The sequence below is a fragment of the Giraffa tippelskirchi genome, chromosome 10, assembly GCF_054371585.1.
Source record: "Giraffa tippelskirchi isolate mGirTip1 chromosome 10, T2T-mGirTip1v1.2.pri, whole genome shotgun sequence".
NCBI lineage: Eukaryota > Metazoa > Chordata > Mammalia > Artiodactyla > Giraffidae > Giraffa > Giraffa tippelskirchi.
The window spans coordinates 133,440,642-133,463,566 of NC_137284.1; the positions used below are offsets into that span (position 1 = coordinate 133,440,642).

The 22,925-nt window shown below is 35.9% G+C and overlaps 2 long non-coding RNA genes across 3 annotated transcripts in view; one reads left to right on the forward strand and one right to left on the reverse strand.

The window, feature by feature from the left end:
• Window positions 1-4,353: 4,353 nt before the first annotated feature.
• LOC145522523 (uncharacterized) lies at window positions 4,354-18,483 on the reverse strand. The gene is made up of 2 exons (XR_014066011.1): window positions 18,316-18,483; window positions 4,354-5,159 (listed from the first exon to the last, which is right to left on the reverse strand). It is a non-coding gene; the product is annotated as an uncharacterized LOC145522523 (long non-coding RNA).
• An 8-nt stretch (window positions 18,484-18,491) lies between these two features.
• Window positions 18,492-22,925, forward strand: part of LOC145522520 (uncharacterized) — a 231,756-nt gene continuing 227,322 nt past the window's right edge. Inside the window, exon 1 of one of the 2 annotated variants that reach the window (XR_014066008.1) lies at window positions 18,492-18,574. This is a non-coding gene — a long non-coding RNA (uncharacterized LOC145522520). The remainder of the gene's footprint in view (window positions 18,575-22,925) is intronic. The other variant, XR_014066009.1, reaches the window with a different exon arrangement.

Here is a 22,925-nt window from a genome sequence, read left to right on the forward strand (position 1 = left end):
AAAGTATATAAAGGTCTAGTTCACTCATTTTTCCTGGTGGCTCAGATGGTAAAGAATCTGCCTATATTGTAGGAGATCCAGGTTTGATCCCTGGGTCGGTATGATCCCCTGGAGAAGGGAAGAGCAACTCACTCCAGTATTCTTGCCTGGAGAATTCCATGGACAGAGGAGCCTGGTGGGCTATAGTCCATGGGGTTGCACAGTCGGACACGATTGAACACCTAGTACACACGTACACAGCTACAAAGGATTTGCTCTAATAGTGAGATTGATCAGAAAGTATCAGGAGCACATACAAAACTGATTCACTGAGATTTTCTGACAAAGGCAGCCTCCTGAAGGACACTTGGGCTCTTATCCATGGACCATGGGAAAAGAGATAAAATTGGCTTTGAGAATAATTCAGTTAAATACTGACCTTTCTAATATACACATCAAACCCTAATAGTGGGCTTAATTCAAACTTGCTGGATGTTTGAATTTTTCAGAAGCAACAATAATTAAATGAATGTAAGTAAAATCATAGGACAAACAATATCAAATGTGTATAAAAGTATATAGCATTTTTAGTAGTTTCTTAACTTGTGTATTAAAGAAAAAAGTAAGACTTATGTTACTTTAAGCATCCAGCTTCTTTGAAGATATGTCCTAAGTACAGAAAGAATGGTTCAGTTCAGTCACACAGTCGTGTCCGACTCTTTGAGACCCCATGGACTGCAAGATGGCAGGCTTTCCTGTCCTTCAGCATCTCTCAGAGCTTGCTCAAACTCATGTCAAGTCGATGATGCTTGACAAACCTAACCATCTCATCCTCTGTCGTCCCCTTCTCCTCCTGCCTTCAATCTTTCCCAGCATCAGGGTCTTTTTAAATGAGTCAGTTCTTCCCATCAGGTGGCCAAAGTATTGGAGCTTCAGCTTCAGCATCAGTCCTTCCAATGAATATTCAGGATGATTTCCTTTAGGATTGACTGGTTTGATCTCCTTGCTGTCCAAGGGACTCTCTAGAGTCCTTTCCAAGACCACAGTTCAAAAGCATCAATTCTTTGGCCCTCACCTTTCTTTATGGCCCAACTCTTACATCCATACATGACTACTGGGAAAACCATAGCTTTGACTATGCATACAGACCTTTGTCGGTAATGTCTCTGCTTTTCATAATAAATATAGAAGATAATTAACATAGGCATCCAGAAATATTAAGTGCTTCATCTAAAATGAATACTCATGAATTGTTAATTTAGTAAAATTTACCATTATGTTCAGGCATATTAAGCCATATTAAGTAGTATATTTTAATCTAAAGTTACTCATATATCTTATTAATTGAAAAGAGTTAAAATAAAATAATACTTTTAAAAATGTAGATGACAAGGTTATTAAAGTAGCACTGTTATTTTAGTTTTGGAATACAGAATAAGGAAACACCAATAAGAAATAGTGACATTTATTTCAATGTTTTAAAGTCATGCAAGCTTCATTATGTAGCTATTAAAAAGCCATTTTTTGTTCATATTGCTTTGACCATATCACCTTAGGCCTTCCAACACGGTTCTCCTGCCAAGAAAGAAATTAAGCATTTATTAGAGGGTCACTAAGGCATCATTACAGGAGTAATAGCTCACTACAGGTTCTTGTCATTAATTCATTTATTACCCTCTCTCTCACAAGCTTTATAAAAGCATAGATTTTTAATAAGTCTTGTGCTCTGTGGTTATCTCAAGTTTGTTACTGCTCATGAAATTTGTTTCCTTTTTGATTCTGACAGCTTGTTGTTTACAAAATGATAAGTTCTTTTTCCTACCTGCTCAGTTGCTCAATCTGACTCTTTTGTGTGACTCCATGGACTGTAAAATGAACTCCATGTGACTCTCTGTGACACTAGGCTCCTCTGTCTATGGAATTTTCATGGCTAGAATACTGGAGTGGGTTGCCATTTCCTCCTCCAGGGGATCTTCCGACCCAGGGATTAAACCCATGTCTCTTGCATCTCCTATATTGGCAGGCTGAGTCTTTACCACTAGTGCCACCTTTTCCCTACAAGAACTCTTACAAAATGATGTGCAAGATGCTTTAAAATTGACAATTTAATGCAGAATATGATCTAATCGTAGTAATATAGATTTTTTTTTTTATTTCTATGTTCCCTTGCTTACTTTCCCATCTTTACCATTTTCTGATTTACAATGTTAAGTATATTATGTAGTTCCGTAGTTGAACCCCAGTGAAATCTGACAATGTTGTTGCTAGGCCCATGCTATAAAGTTTCTTCAGGTACTTCCAATAGGTACCAGTGTGGATACTCTCTAAATCGGAAACTTTTGGAAGAGGAAATCAAGATTGTGGAACAGGAGGACACTGAACTTACCTCCCCCTATGAACATAGCAAAAACACATTTATATGAAGAGCAATTCTCACTGGACATGGCAGAAAAACTAAAGAAAGAACCACACAGAGTTAGGTAGGAAGGAAAGATAAGCAATTAGTTTGGGACTTGTACCCCTCGGAGAGGAAGGAGGGGGGTTACTTTGGCTTGGAGATCCTCCCTATGGAGTTATTGGTTTGAACCACATGTTGGGCATCCTAATCCTAGGTTTAACACCAGCAAGACTAGTCCCCTTAGGTGATGTGAAAACTAGTGGGCCTAACAGTAGATCTGAAGAAATCCAGATTTCTTTCATGAAGAGCAAGCATGCACACTTGCTTACTCCTGGGAACAAGGCAGAAGAAACAGACTGGAACGGCCTAGGATTTTGACCAGTTTCCTGCAAGCATCCCACCGCGTGCTCTGGCCCATGTTGAACACTTACTCTGATTTCTCTTGCTCTGGAGCAGCTCCTTACCAGAGTGAAGGCTGCTATTGCCAAGGAGACATCAAGGTTAAGGGAAGTAGGGTTATCTAGCACCTTGCAATTAATCTGAATAGGTGAAGCCAGCTATTACTGGTGCTCGTGGGGGCAGTAGTTTGGGAGCTGTCTCAGCCTCTGACTGTTGACCTGGTACTGTCCCAGCATATGTCCCTGCCTTCATTGGTTACTCTCTTTAGTCCCTCTTCCTCCATGATATATCACATTCTAAGACACAAAACAAGTCCCAACAAATTTAAGAGGATGGAAATTATATCAAGCATTTTTTTTTCCTTCCCTGACCGTAATGGTATGAAATTAGAAATCAATTACAGGAGGGAAAAACAACAAAAAAAAGCCATGAAAGTGAAAGTTGCTCAGTCATATCTGACTCTTTGCCACCACATGGACTGTAGCCTGCCAGGCTCCTCTGTCCATGGGATTCTCCAGGCAAGAATAGTGGAGTGGGTAACATTTCCCTTCTCCAGGGGATCTTCCCTACCTGGGGATCAAACCCAGGTCTCCTGCATTGCAGGTGGATTCTTTACCAGCTGAGCCACAAGGGAAGCCCTTCCCAAAGCTATAAGACATAGCAAAAGCAATTCAAAGAGCGAAGTTTAGAGCAATTCAGGTCTATCTCAAGAAAGAAGAAAAATCTTAAATAATCAAAACTAATCTGCCATGTAAAGAATTAGCAAAAGAACAAACAAAGCTCAAAGTCAGCAGAAAGAAGAAAATAATAAAGATCAGAGAGGAAATAAATAAAATAGAGACCAAAGTATGGAGGTTCCCCCAAAAAACTAAAAGTAGAGCTATCCATCAATTCTGCTGCTGAATATATCCAAAGAAAATGAAAACACTAAATTGAAATATTCATAGCAGCTTTATGTATAGTAGCCAATATAGGGAAGCAACTCAAATGTCCATCAACAGAGAAGTAGTTTATACAAATGCATAAGCAAGAAATATTACTCAGCCATTAAAAAAACAGTGAAATTATACTGTTTGCAACTACATGGCTGGACCTGGAGGGTATTATGGTTAGCAAAGTAAGTCAGACAGTGAAAGACAAACACTGTGTGTTATCACTTATATGTGGACTCTAAAAAATGAAAAAAAACTAATGAATATTAGAAAAACATGAACAGACTTGTAGAGAACAAACTAGCGATTACCAGTGTGGTCAGGGAAAGGAAAAGGGGCAAGGTAGAGGTAAGGGCTACAAACTACTGTCTATAAAATAATCTATAAGGATCCATTGCACAGCACAGGGACTGTTGCTAGTATTTTATAACTTTAAATGAGTATATCTATAAAAATATTGAATCATTGTGTTGTATACCTGAAACTAAAATAATATTGTAAATCAGCAATACCTCATAATACAAATAAATCAAATGGAACTCTCCATTCCTATCTCTCAGTAGCAAAGGCCACGATAGAGTGACTCTGACAAGGCCCTGGGACACTAAAATGCTGACCCTGAGTAGAAACTACAATATACCCATGTCCAGAATGCACCTTTATGTTTATTTTTCATGTTGCTGAAAATAAATCTCATTGCCCTTGCTTTCACATACAGTCAATTGTTATGCAAGTAATTTGTATATGAGTATGATCTCCTTATGAGATAGTCAAGAATATTTTCAGACAGATATAATCAAAGGAGGTAAAACTGTAGTTTATACTCTTATTTTCTAAGGCATTAACAATATTATGTGATAAACAGTGCCATTCTATATAAATACTGTAAGGCATAAAAATGATGTTTTAATGGCTTCCTCTAGAATGCTTGGTATGTGCGACTAGCTTTAATGTAAAAGGAATTCAAGTGTGGATGGGATAATGAATTTATCATTAGACTTCTGTGCCTTTTAGTGCAAGGAAGCTCTCTGTTGGTGTGCTCGGTGTATCAGGTCATCATGCACTAGAATGCCTGCAATACTGCTTGTATGCACTTATTTGCACCTAAAGGTTCTCTTAGAAAGTCTGCTTCTCATTTTCAACTGTATCACACAACTTTGATTCAAATAATGTATGTAGAAGTCATAAGCGCTGTTCATCAGTTATACCTGGCTTTCCTTCCCTAGCCACCTTGCATTGGAGAATGGTCATGTGGACTGCTTTGAACAATGAAATGTGAACAGAATTAACTTGTGTTATTTCTGTAGTGAAGCAATTCTCTACTGAACCAGGATGTGACCCACTACACTTTATCTTCTCTGTAGCTGTGACCAGCAGGATTTCAGGAAATGGATTCTTTGCCAGCCTAGGTCCCAGAGTGAGAATGATACAGAGCACAGATACCAGCTGACCTGCAAAGGACATATAACGTGACGAAAAATTAATCTTTAACTCATTAAGTATTTTGGAGTAGATTGTTCTCGGTCTTAACCTGGTAAACTGACTGATATAAAAATAAATGCTGCCACAAGGGGAAAAGCACTCAAATAGCAGTGTTTTTTTTTTTTTTAAGGCCTGACTGGCAGATAGCAAATAAATGATTCTTGTGTGTTGGAAACATGAAAATCTGTCTATATAGTCATGAAACTGTTATACAGTTGTTACTGAGATAATCTGGAATGCAAGTCAATACCTAATGACCCTGCAGCCCTGTGGTAAGAAATTGGGATATACAGTGAGTATTAGGTGTGTGTGTTGATTGCTGTTGGCTACATTTGGCAATGCATTATAAGAAAGAGATGTGCTTAGTCACTTCAGTAGTATCTGACTCTATGATCCCATGGGTCGTAGCCCACCAGGCTCCTCTGTCCATGGGACTTTCCTGGCAAGAATACTGAAGTGAGTTGCCATTTTCTTCTCCAGGGGATCTTCCCAACCAAGGGACTGACCCTGTATCTCCACTGGGCCACAAGGGAAGCCCAAGAAAGAAAAGATGAGAAAATTACTGACCAGCTTTCAGTAGTAACGAAAGGGAATAGAGAGAGCCCACAAAATAAGGCATTTACTTCTCAGTTACAAAGTAAATAAAATAAAATTAAAATAATATATAAATATTTTAAACAATTTGAAACAATATTGAAAATGTTTATTGAATATCAGCTATTATTTCAATATGAAAACATTGCCAATACATTATTTGAAAGCAATGTAAAATAAAATACTGAAAACAATTTGAGGCTATTTGAAACTCAACCTTACTGCACAGATCAAATCACAATAGTTCTCTCTTAACCACATTTCACTTCCCATGGTTTCAGTTACCCAAGGTCAACCTTAGTCCTTGTAGTCGTGAAACTGCTATACAATTGTTGCTGAGATAACTTCTCTCATAGCTCAGTCAGTAAAGAATTTGCCTGCCATGCAGGAGACCCGGGTTCAGTTCCTGGGTTGGGAAGATCCCCTGCAGAAGGAAATGGCAACCCACTCCATTATTCTTGCCTGGAGAATCCCATGTACAGAGGAGCCTGACAAGCTATAGTCCATTGTGTCACAAGAGTTAGACACGACTTAGCGACTAAACCACCAACAACCTTAGTCCGAAAATATTAAATGGAAAATTCCAGAAAATAGAATTCATAAGTTTTAAATGCTGCACCATTCTGAGTAGTTTGATGAAAGTAGCACTGTCTTGCTCCATCCTTCCGAGGATCCCCAAACGTCAACATCCACTAGCCCTGGACAGCAAGCCATTAAGCATCATCACTGCTCAATGATCCAGAATCAGTGGAAGTGGATGATCCTCTTAATGTATAATAGAAGGTCAGTAGTAGTCTCACTTCATCTCATGCGGCAGACATTTCTCATCATCAAAAGAAGAAGGGTGAGGACAGTAAGATGTTTGTGGAGAGAGACCATATTCATACGTTTTATTCCATTATGTTGTTTTAATTGTTCTTCTTATTATTAATTGTTAATAACTTTCGCTATGTCTAATTTATAAATTAAACTTTATCGTGGGTATGTATGTATAGAAAGTATCACAGTAGATATAGGGCTCAGTACTATCCTACTATTTGCAGTTTCAGGCATTCATGGGGAGTCTTAGAATCTTTGGCCTGGGTGAAAAGGACTACCACAATAGGAACACACACAAGGCTGATTAACAGCAGAGCTCTAGCTAGCTTCTAGTGGACATGAAGTATAAGCAATAGGCAGGGCATAAGTCTTGTGGTTTAATTTTTTTGTAACTGAAGCATAACTTAGCCTACCCTGCCTAATAGAACATCTCAGTGAAAAATCTCACTTTATTTTTCATGTGAGAAAATAAAAATAATTGATATATCTTTAACGATCATCTTTAAGGCTACTTTAGTGGAACTTAACTCAAGTTGATTTGAAATCTGATGATGAACTAAAGAAACAGATGTTATACATATATATATATTTTACAAAATAAGTTTCTATATTTTAAATCTATTCATTCAGATGCTTGTAGTTATATTTAAATAATTTTTCTTTTTTAGATCCAGTTTTCTTTTTTTTTTTTTTTTTATAAATTTATTTATTTTAGTTGGGGGCTAATTACTTTACAATATTGTAATAGTTTTTGCCAGTTTTCTTATGAGCCCGAGTCATCACTCTGTATGGTTGATATAATTTATAGAATTTACCTAAATAAGTATATTTTGAATAATATTGTCTACATGGAATGATTTTAGATGTATTGGTTTTATTAAAAAGATATTTTTAATGTATTTATCTGCTGTAACACAAAACCTGGATTTCTTTTTTTCTCAACTTAGCTGATTTTTTGAATATGTGTCCATAATGCCTGAGAGTGCATGTTTCCTTGCTCCTCTGATTCTAATGATCGCTGAAAAGAAATCACTAGTTTATTATTATTTGTTAGAGACAATAATTGACTACTACGGATTCAACTTGTACTTCAGTTCAGTTCAGTCGCTCAGTCATGTCCGACTCTATGCGACCCCATGAACCGCAGCAAGCCAGGCCTCCCTGTCCATCACCAACTCCCGGAGCTTACCCAAACTCATCTCCATTGAGTTGGTGATACCATCCAACCATTTCATCCTCTGTTGTCCCCTTCTCCTCCTGCTCTCAATCTTTCCCAGCATCAGGGTCTTTTCCAATGAGTCAGTTCTTTGCATCAGGTGGCCAAAATATTGGAGTTTCAGCTTCAACATCAGTCCTTCCAATGAACACCCAAGACTGATCTCCTTTAGGATGGACTGGTTCGATCTCCCAGCAGTCCAAGGGACTCTCAAGAGTCTTCTCCAACACCACAGTTCAAAAGCATCAATTCTTCGGTGCTCAGCTTCCTTTACAGTCCAACTATCACATCCATCATGACTACTGGAAAAACCATAGCCTTGCCTAGAAGGACCTTTGTTGGCAAAGTAATGTCTCTGCTTTTTAATATGCTTTCTAGGTGGGTCATAACTTTTCTTCCAAGGAGCAAGCGTCTTTTAATTTCATGGCTGTAGTCACCATCTGCAGTGATTTTGGAGCCTCAAAAAATAAAGTCTGCCACTATTTGCCCATCTATCTGCCATGGAGTGATAGGACCAGATGTCATAATCTTAGTTTTCTGAATGTTGAGCTTTAAGCCAACTTTTTCACTCTCCCCTTTCACTTTCATCAAGAGGTTCTTTCGTTCTTCTTCACTTTCTGCCATAAGGGTGGTGTCATCTGCATATCTGAGGTTATTGATATTTCTCCTGGCAATCTTGATTCCAGCTTGTGCTTCCTCAAGCCCAGCATTTCTCATGATGTACTCTGCATATAAGTTAAATAAGCAGGGTGACAATATACAACCTTGACGTACTCCTTTTCCTATTTGGAACCAGTCTGTTGTTCCATGTCCAGTTCTACCTGTTGCTTCCTGATCTGCATACAGGTTTCTCAAGAGGCAGGTCAGGTGGTCTGGTATTCCTATCTCTTATAGAATTTTCCAGAGTTTTTTGTGATCCACATAGTCAAAGGCTTTGGCATAGTCAATAAAGCAGAAATAGATGTTTTTCTGGAACTCTCTTGCTTTTTTGATGATCCAGTGGATGTTGGCAATTTAATCTCTGGTTATCCTGCCTTTTCTAAAACCAGCTTGAACATCTGGAAATTCATGGTTCACGTATTGTTGAAGCCTGGCTGGAGAATTTTGAGCATTGCTTTACTAGTGTGTGAGATGAGTGCAATTGTGCGGTAGTTTGAACATTCTTTGGCATTGCCTTTCTTTGGGATTGGAATAAAAACTGACCTTTTCCAGTCATGTGGCCACAGCTGAGTTTTCCACATTTGCTGGAATATTGAGTGCAGCACTTTCACAGCATCATCTTTAGGATTTGAAAGAGCTCAACTGAAATTCCATCACCTCCACTAGTTTGTTCATAGTGATGCTTTCTAAGGCCCACTTGACTTCACATTCCAGGATGTCTGGCTCTAGGTGAGTGATCACACCTTTGTGATTATCTGCGTTGTGAAGATTTTTTTTTGTATAGTTCTTCTGTGTATTCTTGCCACCTGTTCTTAATATCTTCTGCTTCTGTTAGGTCCCTACCATTTATGTCCTTTATTGAGCCAATCTTTCCATGAAATGTTCCCTTGGTACTTTAAGCATAGTTTATCCAACCCCTATTTCCTCTTTGCCCCATCCTCTGGAAATCACCAGCCTACTCTCTTTTCCTGTGTGTCTGACCATTTTAGACACCTCATACCTCATAAATGGGATCAAGAAGGATCAAGCATGATGTGGGCATTTGCTAATCCATGTATATAATGTTTCAGTTATCCAACATGACTAGGTTCTCTGGTGAACACTGTGCCTATAGTTAAAAATTCTGTATTGTACACTTGAAAACTTATTAGAAGAGTATATTTGATGTTAAATATTCTGACTAGAATCAAAAATATAGTTACAATGTTTAATTTTTAATTTTAGAACTAATGTACTTTGAGATTAATCTTAGTAATAATATTTTGAGAAAAATCTTAGGTTTAAGTAGATGTGACAAGATTTATTATAGGAATATTCCTTATTCTACATTTTCTGAAATATATTCTCAAATATGAGGCACACAAGTTAATATATTTAATGTCAATCACTATTGTTAGTGTAGTATAACATATTATTATGAACTACTTTATTTCCAGTGTTTCTGATGGTAGTCTCAAAATAGCTAATAATTCATAAGATCCTGTGATCTTTCCTGATAGATTTTAATGCTATGTGTAAGAAATTAACACTTCAGTTATTGTGTGAATTGTATTACATGAAATACACATAATATTGTGTATTTAATGCTTTAAGAACAATTATAAGTGAAATAAATTAACAAATAATATATATTTAATATAAGGAACACGTGTGCCAAGTTTTCCTATGTAGAAGTAATAAAGAAGAATGAAAATCTGAGTTGTTACGAAGTCTGAATTTTTTAAAAAGTTAATTTATTTAATTAAAACTATATCTCCTTCCAGTTTGAGAAAATCCATATTAGCAGATTTGAAACTAACTTATAATACATTTGAAAGGATGTAAGTAGAATAATTAGGACTTTCAATGATTGAATGGATCGTTTAAATGTGCTTAAAAACAATTTGTCTTCCTAAAACTGTTGGAGTTTTATCTTTCTGAAATTATTCTTTATTTGATTCCAGTCATGTAGAGATGATTTTAAATGAATAAATTGTTGCCAGAGCATTGAATACAAAAAACCTACCATCTTTTAGTGTATTTTATTTTTAAATAAATTTGTATATATTTAAGGTATGCAACATAATGATTTAATATACATATATAGTGAAATGATTACACCAGCTAAGATAATTAACATCATCTCCTCATGTAGTCACCATTTGTCTGTGTGTGATGAAAGAACCTGAGTTTGCCCTTTAAGCAAATTTCCAGTATTCAATACATTATTGTTAACTTTAGTCATCATGCAGTACATTAGATCTCTTCACCTTATATAACTGCAGCTTTGTACCGTTTAACCAGCATCTCCTATGTTGGCCACCATTCTACACTCTGCTTCTACATATTTCAGCAATCCAACTTCTATACATATACCCAAAGAAAATGAAATCTGTATCATAAAGAGATATTTGCACTCCCATGTTCATTGCAGCATTATTCATAATAACTAAGATATGGAAACACCTGCATGTTCCTCAGTTAATGAATGAATGAAGAAATTCTGATGCACACACAAACAGAGGAATATTATTCAGCCTTTAAAGAAAGGGAGATCTTCCCATTTGCAACAACATGGTGAACCTGGAGGGCTTTATGCTAAGTGAAATAAGCCAGATACAAAGGGAAAACAAAAAACTGCATGATCTCATTTATATGTGGAATCTAATTCCATTGAATTAACATCATTTTTAATAGAGGAAATTTAACTTATAATACCTGAATTACTAAATTTTAATTAGATAAATGATTTTATTATTAATGTTAAATGTTAAATGTTACATTTATACTTCTTCTAATAATCTCTGTTCTTCTAATAATCCTTATCCTGATTAGGATAAATAGAATTGTCCCAATTATATATTAACAGTGTTCTTTTATTTTGTATTTCCCTAAACTACTGCTTTTTATTTAATTCTTTTGTTCTTTTTAATTTACTTTTAATTGGAGAATTATTGCTTTATAATGTTGTGTTGATTTCTATCATGCTACAGTGTGAATCAGCCCTAAGTACATATATCCCCTCTCTCTTGAACCTGCTTCCCACCCCAAGCCATCCTACATCTCTAGGTTGTCAGAGAGCACTGGTTGAGCTCCCTGTGTTATATAGCAACTTCCCACAAGCTATGTATTTACATATGATAATATATATGTTTCTGGATTGCTAAATATTTTAAATCAGCATTGCCTGAGTCATTGTTTTCATTGAAAGTAATACAGTGAGAGAAAATAATAACCAGTGTCTCAGGAGACTGTGAAGTTGCAGATTCTTACACTGAGGATTAAATTGCTATCTAACCATAAAGCTTAAATGGAAAATTTTGCTTTGATGTCATTCAAGGTGCTGCTGCTAAGTCGCTTCAGTCGTGTCCGACTCTGTGCGACCCTATAGATGGCAGCCCACCAGGCTCCTCTGTCCCTGGAATTCTCCAGGCAAGAATACTGGAGTGGGTTGCCATTTCCTTCTCCAATGCATGCATGCATGCTAAGTCGCTTCAGTCATGTCCGACTGCGTGACCCTATGGACAGCAGCCCACAAGGCTTCTCTGTCCACAGGATTCTCTAGGCAAGAATACTGGAGTGGGTTGCCATTTCCTTCTCCCTTCATTCAAGGTGACTATCATATAAAACATACAAAAGATCTCTTTATTTGTATAACTGATTCTAAGAGTGCCGAGACTGACATATTTTCATGCAAACTGGTATATTCAAATATGGAAGATCTGAAAAGTTTTAAAAAAATTAACCAGCATGTTAATTTATATACTCAAGCTCTCGCTTGGGATTATTAATTAAAACTTTTTTTGTGTGTGTAGGAGAGTATAAATTTTGATATAGAAGATTCAGTATTTGGAAATTTGATTATTCTGTAACAACTTAGAAGTTCTATTTAAGTTAGTAGAGTATAATTTTGATGAAGTGATGAGGTGAGAATTTAAATAATTCAGTTCTTAAAAAAAAATTAAAATAAATAAATAATTCAGTTCTTTTTCTCTCATTTAGTCAGATAGTAAGCTTATATGAATGCCCTATAAACTTATGTCAGTACACTTTTTGTGTCCTCTGTTTGTCCTTACAGAAGCAATGACTATTAAAATACTAGGCATCACAGAGGTAGAAAATAAATTTATGATTACCAAGCAGAAAAGTGGGGATGGAAAAATTGGGAGATTCGGATTGACATATAAAGTAGATAACTAATAAGGACCTAATGTATAGTACAGGGAACTCTACTCTGTAATTACCTATAATAGGAAAATAAGCTAAAAATGAATAGATATATGTATATGTGTAGATATATGTATATGAGTAGATATATGTATACCTGAGGCTCCCATGTAGCTCAGTCGATAAAGAATCTGCCTGCAATGCAGGAGACTGGGGTTCGACTCCTGGGTCAGGAAGATCCCCCAGAGAAGGAAATGGCAACCCACTCCAGTATTCTTGCCTGGAGAATCCCATGGACAGAGGAGCCTGGCAGGCTACAGTCCATGGGGTTGCACGAGTCGGACACGACTTAGCAACTAAACCACCACATGTATATGTGTAACTGACTCTGTTATACACATGAAACTAATGCAACATTGTAAATCAACTATACTCCAATAAAATTAAAAAAAAAAATGATAGGAACTTTAAAGACTTTAGAAGTTTTTTGGTGAATGTTCCCAGAGAAATAATAAAATTACATATATTGTAATATTTGAATCACAGACTTTATTTTAATAGTTATATAAATGATTGAATAATGATATTGTATAGTCTATTATATAATAATATACAGTTTATATAGTTTATTATACAATGATCCTTGTATAATCATTCAGTATCTAAATGAGGCACTTAATTTTTTCAAAAAAAATGCACTACAGTTTGTAAGGAAAATTATAAACTTTATGTAAGATGGGAGCTATTTAATCTTTCCATATAGAAAATGTATATAGAAATGTCCCTTCCCCATTATGGTCATAGATTACATTATGAAAGGGTCCAGTTCTTAGAAAAATCATGTCACATAAAAAATTGTTCTTACCTTACATGTGAGTTATGTTCAAAAAGTTCTGTGTAAGATATTTATTGAGAATTCCAATTGTGTGTTCCCAGAGAAAGAGGAGTATTTATGGTAGCTGATGAGAAAGCTCTCAGAACAGCTTACTAAAGTTTTCCCCAAGACACTAGTGTACATAGAATTATTAATAGGTATTTCAAAGAAGAGTAGAATTTCATGAGTAAATATACCGATTATGTTGAAGTTGAATACATTAAAGAAGTTTTCTTACTGTAGGATTCTTCAGTGCCTTAAATGTAATGTGCATTGTAAGATACAACATACCATGTTTCTGAAATGTATTTTGCTGTAAACCTCTAATGCTTTTTAAAAGCTCAGAGGACATTTAATTTTCTCTAAGGTATCAAATAGTGTTTATTAGGTCAAGTTATATTTGGACTACTTCATATGCAATAACTTTTTTAAAGGTACGTGTGTAATCTGAATAAAAAGTAAAATTTTGCTTGCTACTTCCAAGTATGGATATCCTTTTAAACATATAGACAATATTTTAAACAGGTTGTTGCTCAATGGATGTGCTATGTTTATCCTGTGGCTTTTTGAACCTTCTGTAATCTTCTGTAACCATAACCTTCTTTGTATCCATATCCTCTTGCAAAGCCCAGTTTGCAATGTGTGCAAAATACTGTTTCATTTGGTCTTTACTGAAACTTTCTAACGCATGAAGCTGAGGCCCTAAAAGATTCACAGCCTTCATGCTTGGAAGCCTATTAAGGAAAGAACTGAGATTTGAATTTGAGATCTGGTGCATAATGATAACAGATTCAGTCAATGGCTGTGGAATGGTATATTATACTGTTCCTTTGGAAGTTGTCTGCTGCTTTCAAATCTTCCATATTTTTGATTTTTTATCTTCAGTATTTTTCAAATCTATATTTTCTGCTATCTAATCTTTCATATTTTTCATTTTCCTTTCACCTTTGCTCTCTAATTTAACCTTTATTCTCACTCTAAGAGTTATCTTCCTTCTTCTTTTTCTCCACAACTCCTTTTCAACTTAGACCTTCTATGGAAAATGATCCTTAAAACATTTGATCTATTTGAGTCACCAATATATTTGTGACTAAAATATTTAGGGTTAGGGTTAGGGTGACTAACACTAATAAAATATTTGAGACACCAATATAGACTACTTATTGATCATATTTTCCTCTCTATCTTAATGGGTCTTGTTGAAAGCTCCAAAGAAAAAATAAAATTTAAAAGTGTCATTCCTTTGGTTATACTGTAGTTATCTCTTAGAATTAAATAAAAATGATTAAAATTGATTTAAAAATAGGGAATTTTTTGAGTATGTAAATGTATTAAATGAGATTTTGAAAATCTATTTTTCAGAGAAAATCCTAGTCATTTTATCAAAGTTGCTATGCAGCGTCCAAAATTAGTGTGTTGGGGCTTTCAGTGGAGAAAGAAGGAATTACTTTGCTCTTCTCTCCCAGGGCACCTTTCTCCATATGTTCAGTACCGCATGGATGCAGTGAAAGAGTAGAGGGAGCCAAGCAAGAGGATGAATGGGAGGGGTGCCATGGTTGAGAGTCTGGGAGATTGGGAGGAGTAGAAGAGCCTAGCCTATGACAATGGTGAGGGCATCCTGGTGATGGAGAAAATGGCAAAGGTAGAAGCAAGGAGCATCCGATGTGCTCTGAAAGATAAAAGTAATATTTATGGAAAGTATACGAGAATAGATATTTTCTGTGCTTATCTGTAAAGATAGTAAAAATAGAAGTTAAAAGTATAACATTTAGAATTGCCCATATATGAATTCAAGTCCCATATCTGCCACTTACCAATGATATGACTTGAACAAAACTTTCTAACTCATGTAAACCTGATTTTATTCATCTGGAAAATGGGTGTGTGTGAAATAAACTATCTCTCATAGGTTTTAATTTGTCAGTTAAATGTGCTGCTTCTTTTAAAGTGCTTGGCACTAAGAGTTCTTCAATAAATCCTTGCTGAAATAATTGGTATCAAGAAGGCTGTACCTATAAATCTGGGACTCCCTGAATATGTACTTTAAATTTTTCAGACCCATTTGCTGTTGTAAAATCAGCTCATTCCTTCTGGTGGAAATGCTTAGTTTATCAATTAACTTTATAATAATTTCCCCTCCTGCTGTAAAAGTGCAGCTTTAGTAAGCAATGACTCTAGAACAGATGCCAGGAAATGTACTAAATTTTCCAAACTGACTTGATTCAGTCAACAACTATTAATTAGACTATGTAAATAAATTATAAAAATCCAATTTATTTTTAAAATTAATTTTTATTGGGGTATAGTTGATTTACAATGTTGTGTTAGTTTCAGGTATATAGCAAAGTGAGTCAGTGATACATATATATACTCTTTTCTAGATTCTGTTCCCACATAGGCCATTACAGAGAATTGAGTAGAGTTCTGTGTGGTATACAGTAGGTTCCTATTAGTTATCTATTTTATATATAATTGTTGTTCGGTCACTCAGTCGTTTCCAACTCTCTGTGACTCCATGGACTGCAGCACGCCAAACTTCCCTGCCCTTCACTTTATCTCCTGGGATTTCCTCAAACTCATGTCCATTGAGTCGATGATGCTATCCAACCATCTCATCCTCTGTCAACCTTTTCTTCTGCCCTCAATCCTTCCAAGCATCAAGGTCTTTTCCAATGAGTCTGCTCTTCGCATCAGGTGGCCAAAGTATTGAGGCTTCAGCTTCAGCATCAGCCTTTCCAACGAATATTTAGAATTGATTTCTTTCAGGATTGACTGCTTTGATTTCCTTGTGTATATGTCTATCCCAATCTCCCAATTTATTTCTCTCCCAACCTTCCCCCATGGTAACCCTTAGTTTGTTTTCTATATCTGTGGGTCTATTTCTGTTTGTAAATAAGTCTATTTGTACCAGTTTTAGATTCCTTGTATAAGTGGTATCATATAACATTTGTCTTTCTCTGTTTGACTTACTTCACTCAGTATGACCATCTCTAGGTCCATCCACATTGCTGCAAATGACTTCATTTCATTCTTTTTTAAAGGAAACTGGGCACTATATTATTTTTATTATTTTAAATTTGTATTTTTTGGAAACAGTTGTTTCCAAACAATGATTTGACTGCTTTTATCAAAGCCAAATAGGTGAATTCAGGCATAAACTTATATATTGAAAAATGCAATGTGAGTTTTTCTTTTTGTCAAAAAAGAGTTGTGGCCCAATGTAAAATAACTAGATGTGTTCTCTTGAAACCATTAGTAAATTATTGATCTAACATTGATATTCCACTAATGGGCTATTCCTCTATCTTTGTTACTACTTTTGAATTTTTTATCACAAATAGCATTTAGAAAGATATAACAGGAATCCAGTTAGAATTGTTAAACAAAGTTGAATTTATGGTGATATATTATTAATAGTTTTTTTATGTATAATGCATTGATTATACAGTTTTATTTATATTATTTTATTCAGATGGAAAGAATAGATTCAGAAAGCTAATTAATACACTCTGAGTCAGATAGCTGTAAGTATGCAAAGTCATGAATTTCAACTAGTCTTTTCTTATTCCAAAATCTTTTTTTCTAACTGGTATACCTTGCTGCCATTTTTTAGAAATCGTTGTTAAAAAATAATCTTTCTTCTGCATTGAAATTTTCAGTTTGCTGTGTTATGAATACCTCCCAATCTAATTCCTGCCACATTATGTCAATGTAAATATCAAATGATTGGCTAATAGTAGCTAGCATTTACTGAGTAATTAATAGTCTGTATTATGTGTTTCAATATGCAGTCTTTAATACTTATAACCCCTATTTGAAGAAGTGGGAATTGCTTCTACTCTCATTTCTCCTAAGATGGAGAAACTTAGGATAAAGGAGACAAATATGTTGATACAACTAGGAATGAGCAGAACTGTGATTCAAATCCAGGTATGTCTGATTCTGAAGCTCTTTACCGCTTGACTGTTTTGCCCTTTGGTATCATGAAGCTATATAGTAATATGCTTTAGTAATTCTTATGATGAGAAAAACATATACAAAGAGAGGAATTTCCAGACCTGAAGTAACCTACATAACCTGACAGATAATTGCTAGTAAACCAAAATTCTTCAAACCAAGGTTTTATGGGCTTCATATTTATGCTCAACTAGAGATTCAGGTTAAGGAGACTTGAAAGTTTAAGATGCCCTGGGGTAGGTGGCATGGCCCAATGGTTTGGAGTTTTGTTCATCTGTAAATGTGTGGGTACACATTACATACAGCTATGTATCTCCTTACTCTTTAAGATAACTGAATTATGATATTTAGCTGAACAGTTGCTTTCCTGCTTTCAAATAAGCCACTTTTTTATAACCAGAATGTTTTTTGTCTTCTCCACTCACAAACCTTTTAATACAGTGCTTGAAAAAGCCTGGCTCTGATGGCCCTCTCTAAGGGGCAGCTTAGGGTAGTGGTTAAGAAGAGAATCTGGAGTTAGAATGCCTGGGCTCAGACCTCTTTCTGGGTATGACTTTATTTTACTTTTTAACATATTTGTGGCTCAACTCCCTCATCTGTGAAATAGGTATAAAAATAATATTTTAGAAAGGGTTGTTATAAGAGCTAAACAAGTAATTTTTGAAAATATGTAAATTGTTGTCTGGAATAAAGTAACAACTGCATAAGTACTTACTAAATAAAGAAATTAAAAAAAAAATAAAGCCTTCACTGCTAACCCAGATCAGTGTGCGCTTTGTCCCCTATTTCCTGAATCACTTGATTCACTTCCTAGGGCACTTACCGCTTTGCCTTCTCTTATGATTACTTATCTGCATACCTTTTAACTTATAGTAGATTATAAACTTCTTGTGAAGAAACAACTTCTTCCATTGCTTCAGGTTATTGTTCAATAAGACTTATGGATAAGTGAACCAATGACTGTCTAGAGGCAGGTGAGTGACTTCCATTTCTTTCTATCCAAGAGAACATTGCTGATGATCGGAACACCATTGCATCATCTGTCACAATAAGACGGCAGTTAACCCTGGTGGAAATTGTTAGTGTCTCCTACGATCATTTGGTGCCTTCTCTGTGTGGTATGTGAAATAATGTTCTTACAAAGTTGTCCATGTCCAAATCCCAGAACCTGTTACCTTACCTGACAAAAGGACTCGCAGATGTAATTATTTTAAGGATTATCCTGGCTTTTCCAGGTGGGTCCACTGTAATCACAGGGGTCCTTATAAGAAAGGGATAATGGAAGCAAAGGTCATACTGGTGCCATTGATTGAGGCCATGATTGAACCCAGGTCTCCCGCATTGCAGGAGGATTCTTTACCATCGGAGCCATCAGGGAAACCCCCCAAATTAAAACAAGTAAAGTACATTAAGTATTTTCTTTTTGGAAGTTGGCTGAAGTTTTTATGAAAATTAATTTATCATGATCATAAGAAAAATAAAACTAAATCAATACTTTAATTCATGTTAAAAATGCAAGTATCACAAACAAACTACAGAGTTTCTTTTTTATAAACCCAATCTTGGAATGATGAGTAAAAATGTTAAAACTTCTTATCTCCTAAGCTGTAATATGTTAGTTCTTTCTATCAAGCCTCCCTTCCCTCACTCTCCCATCTCCACTCCCTGATCCTAATTCCAACCAGCAGTTGCGTTTAGGGTGGTCATGACTGGAGAGTGAACAGAAGGGCAATGGCCGAGATGGTGCTGTCAGTCTCATTTTAATAAACAGTCTACAGAAATACTGAACAGAAGCTTTAATAGCATTCCTGGCAATAACCACCCCTGTTCCCCATGTATTTTGAACCCGATTTAATTTGAATTAAATAGAAATAAAAACTCCTTACCATTGCACCCTAATGACTGTAATTTTCTCTCAAGCTGTTACTTACAGACACAGTATGCTGCACCTTGGAAGGAACATTCTTATCCTTTTTTAATTGAATCTCAAGGCTAATGTCTTTATTTAAAAAACTAACATTTCTGAAGGATGAACATTAATACTGTGAATTAATATGACATATAAGCCCTTCTGGATTTTCCACAGGAAGATAAATTACAAATTTAGATGTCTTCCTTTTGTTACAATTATTCTAGCCCGTCCAGTGATACCACCCAGTTTGTCTTTTTTCAGGGCTGTAATACTCCTGTCAGCAGCTCTGTTGGAGCATTTAACTTACCACATATCTGTAACCTGATTGCCAGAGCCAAAAGCATCTCTGCTATGACTTCAAGTAGTTCAATTCTCTGGTGCCAGATGGTATGCAAATTGATCCCTTCTCACAGATACAGATGTCACCATGCCCAGAGTTTGTAAGAGTGTCTATATCTATTCCTGCTGGGAATACAATTTGGTAGAAAAACTCTTTGGCCGCCCTGCCGATGATCTGTAGACGATAGACTCATTCCCAGATGACAACTTTAATATGTGCTTTTCTATTCATCAGAATGACAAAGAACAAAGATTCAAAATTAGGAATGAATATATTTTTGAAGCTGGATCAAAGTAGAGACCTCATGCAAAAATTTTAAAGAGTACTGAAAAAAAAATATCATTGAATGAGAGATCTAATTTGTCATCTCTTCCTTCCCTCATTGTAAATGCTGCCAAGGAGAATATCAAACCGTTCACAGCTAATAGAGTAAGGGAACCTGTTTGTATACATGAATCAACTCCTTGGAATTGAAAGGAGCCAGTAATGAATGGAAGGAATGTCAGTGTTAAGAAAAGTACCTGAATTGGGTAAGAATCAGTTTTCAGAATGAATAACTGAATCCAAACCCTTTACCTAAAGTTTTCTCTTGTTAGTATCTGGCCATTTTTAAAGGACTTTTCTTTTTCTCCAATTCTACCACATGGGATGGTAGAATAGGATTATTTTTCTGTTTTTAACAACTTTTAGATCATCCGATAACCTAACTTAATTCAATTGATCATATATTTAAAGAGTTGAAGAAGATTTTAGCCTATGACACTTTGGACTATAGATCTGCTTTAGAATAAAAATATTTATAATAATAATAAATTTAAAAGTTATTTGTGATTTAAATGTGCTGATACCACTATCCTCTTTGTTAGAAAGACATATAAAATCTGAGAGTATTTTATACTCATGTATTTTATACTCATGTATTATATACTCATGTATAATCTTAGGAATGAAATTTAAGCTATGGAAAAGCAGGGTATACATTTTCCATGTTTTTTTTTTCATTGCTATAGTTGTGCTGGACTTCGTTCTTTAAGAAAACAATAATGGACAAATACAATTATAGTTTTCTGCTTTTGCAGTGTTACACAATTCATCAGATAACTCAATTATTTTTATGCCAAAAAATATTTTTAGAAATCATCCTAGAGAAAACCCAAAACTATATCCTACAAACACTTAAGATAATCGGTTGGTTTGTAGATGTTGCTTCATATTGCAGAATTGGTGTATTTGTTTGAATTTGAGGTAGAATAATAATGTCTGGGTGAGTGATCACACCATCGTGATTATCTGGGTCGTGAAGATCTTTTTTGTACAATTCTTCTGTGTATTCTTGCCACCTCTTCTTAATATCTTCTGTTTCTGTTAGGTCCATACCCATTCTGTCCTTTATTGAGCCCATCTTTGCATGAAATCTTCCCTTGGTATCTCTGATTTTCTTGAAGAGATCTCTAGTCTTCCCCATTCTATTGTTTTCCTCTCTTTCCTTGCACTGATCACTGAGGAAGGGCTTCTTATCTCTCCTTGCTATTCTTTGGAACTCTGCATTCAAATGGGTATATCTTTCCTTTTCTAGTTTATTTTTTACTTCTCTTCTTTTCACAGCTATCTGTAAGGCCTCCTCAGACAGCCATTTTGCTTTTTTTGCATTTTTTTTTATTGGGGATGGTCTTGCTCCCTGTCTCCTGCAAAATGTCATGGACCTCTGTCCATAGCCTTTGCCCTGCTTCATTCTGTACTCCAAGGCCAAATTTGCCTGTTACTCCAGGTGTTTCTTGACTTCCTACTTTTGCATTCCAGTCCCTTACAATGAAAAGGACATCTTTTTGGGGTGTTAGTTCTAAAAGGTCTTGTAGGTCTTCATAGAACCGTTCAACTTCAGCTTCTTCAGCGTTACTGGTCGGGACATAGACTTGGATTACCTTGATATTGAATGGTTTGCTTTGGAAACCAACATAGACCATTCTGTTGTTTTTGAGATTTCATCCAAGTACTGCATTTCAGACTCTTTTGTTGACTATGATGGCTACTCCATTTCTTCTAAGGGATTCCTGCCCACAGTATTAGATGTAATGGTCATCTGAGTTAAATTCAGCCGTTCCAGTCCACTTTAGTTTGCTGATTCCTAGAATGTCGAGGTTCACTCTTGCCATCTCCTGTTTGACCACTTCCAATTTGCCTTGATTCATGGACCTAACATTCCAGGTTCCCATGCAATATTGCTCTTTACATCATTGGACCTTGCTTCTATCACCAGTCACATCCACAACTGGGTGTTGTTTTGCTTTGGCTCCGTCCCTTCATTCTTTCTGAAATTACTTCTCCGCTGATCTCCAGTGACATATTTGGCACCTACTGACCTGGGAAGTTCATGTTTCAGTGTCCTATTCTTTGCCTTTTCATAATTTTCATGGGGTTCTCAAGGCAAGAATACTGAAGTGGTTTGCCATTCCCTTCTCCAGTGAACCATATTTTGTCAAAACTCTCCACCATGACCCATCCATCTTGGGTGGCCCTACACGGCATGGCTTAGTTTCATTGAGTTAGACAAAGCTGTGGTCCATGTAATCATATTGGCTAGTTTTCTGTGATTGTGATTTCAGTCTGCCTGCCCTCTGATGCCCTCTCTCAGTGCCTACTGTCTTAGTGGGGTTTTTCTTACCTATATCTTACAGAAGATATTAAGAAGAGGTGATAAGAATACAGGGAGAACTGTACAAAAAAGATCTTCATGACCCAGATAATCACGATGGAGTGATCACTCACCTAGAGCCAGACATCCTGGAATGTGAAGGCAAGTGGGCCTTAGAAAGTATCACTACAAACAAAGCTAGTGGAGGTGATGGAATTACAGTTGAGCTATTTCAAATCCTAAAAGATGATGCTGTGAAAGTGCTGCACTCAATATGTCCGCAAATTTGAAAAACTCAGCAGTCGTCACGGGACTGGAAAATGTCAGTTTTCATTCCAGTCCCAAAGAAAGGCAATGCCAAAGAATGCTCACACTACTGCACAATTGGACTCATCTCACACACTAGTAAAGTAATGCTCAAAATCTACAAGCCAGGCTTCAGCATATGTGAACTGTGAATTTCCAGATGTTCAAGCTGAATTTAGAAAAGGCAGAGGAAGCAGAGATCAAATTGCCAACATCTGCTGGATCATTGAAAAAGCAAAAGAGTTCCAGAAGAACATCTGTTTCTGCTTCATTGACTAT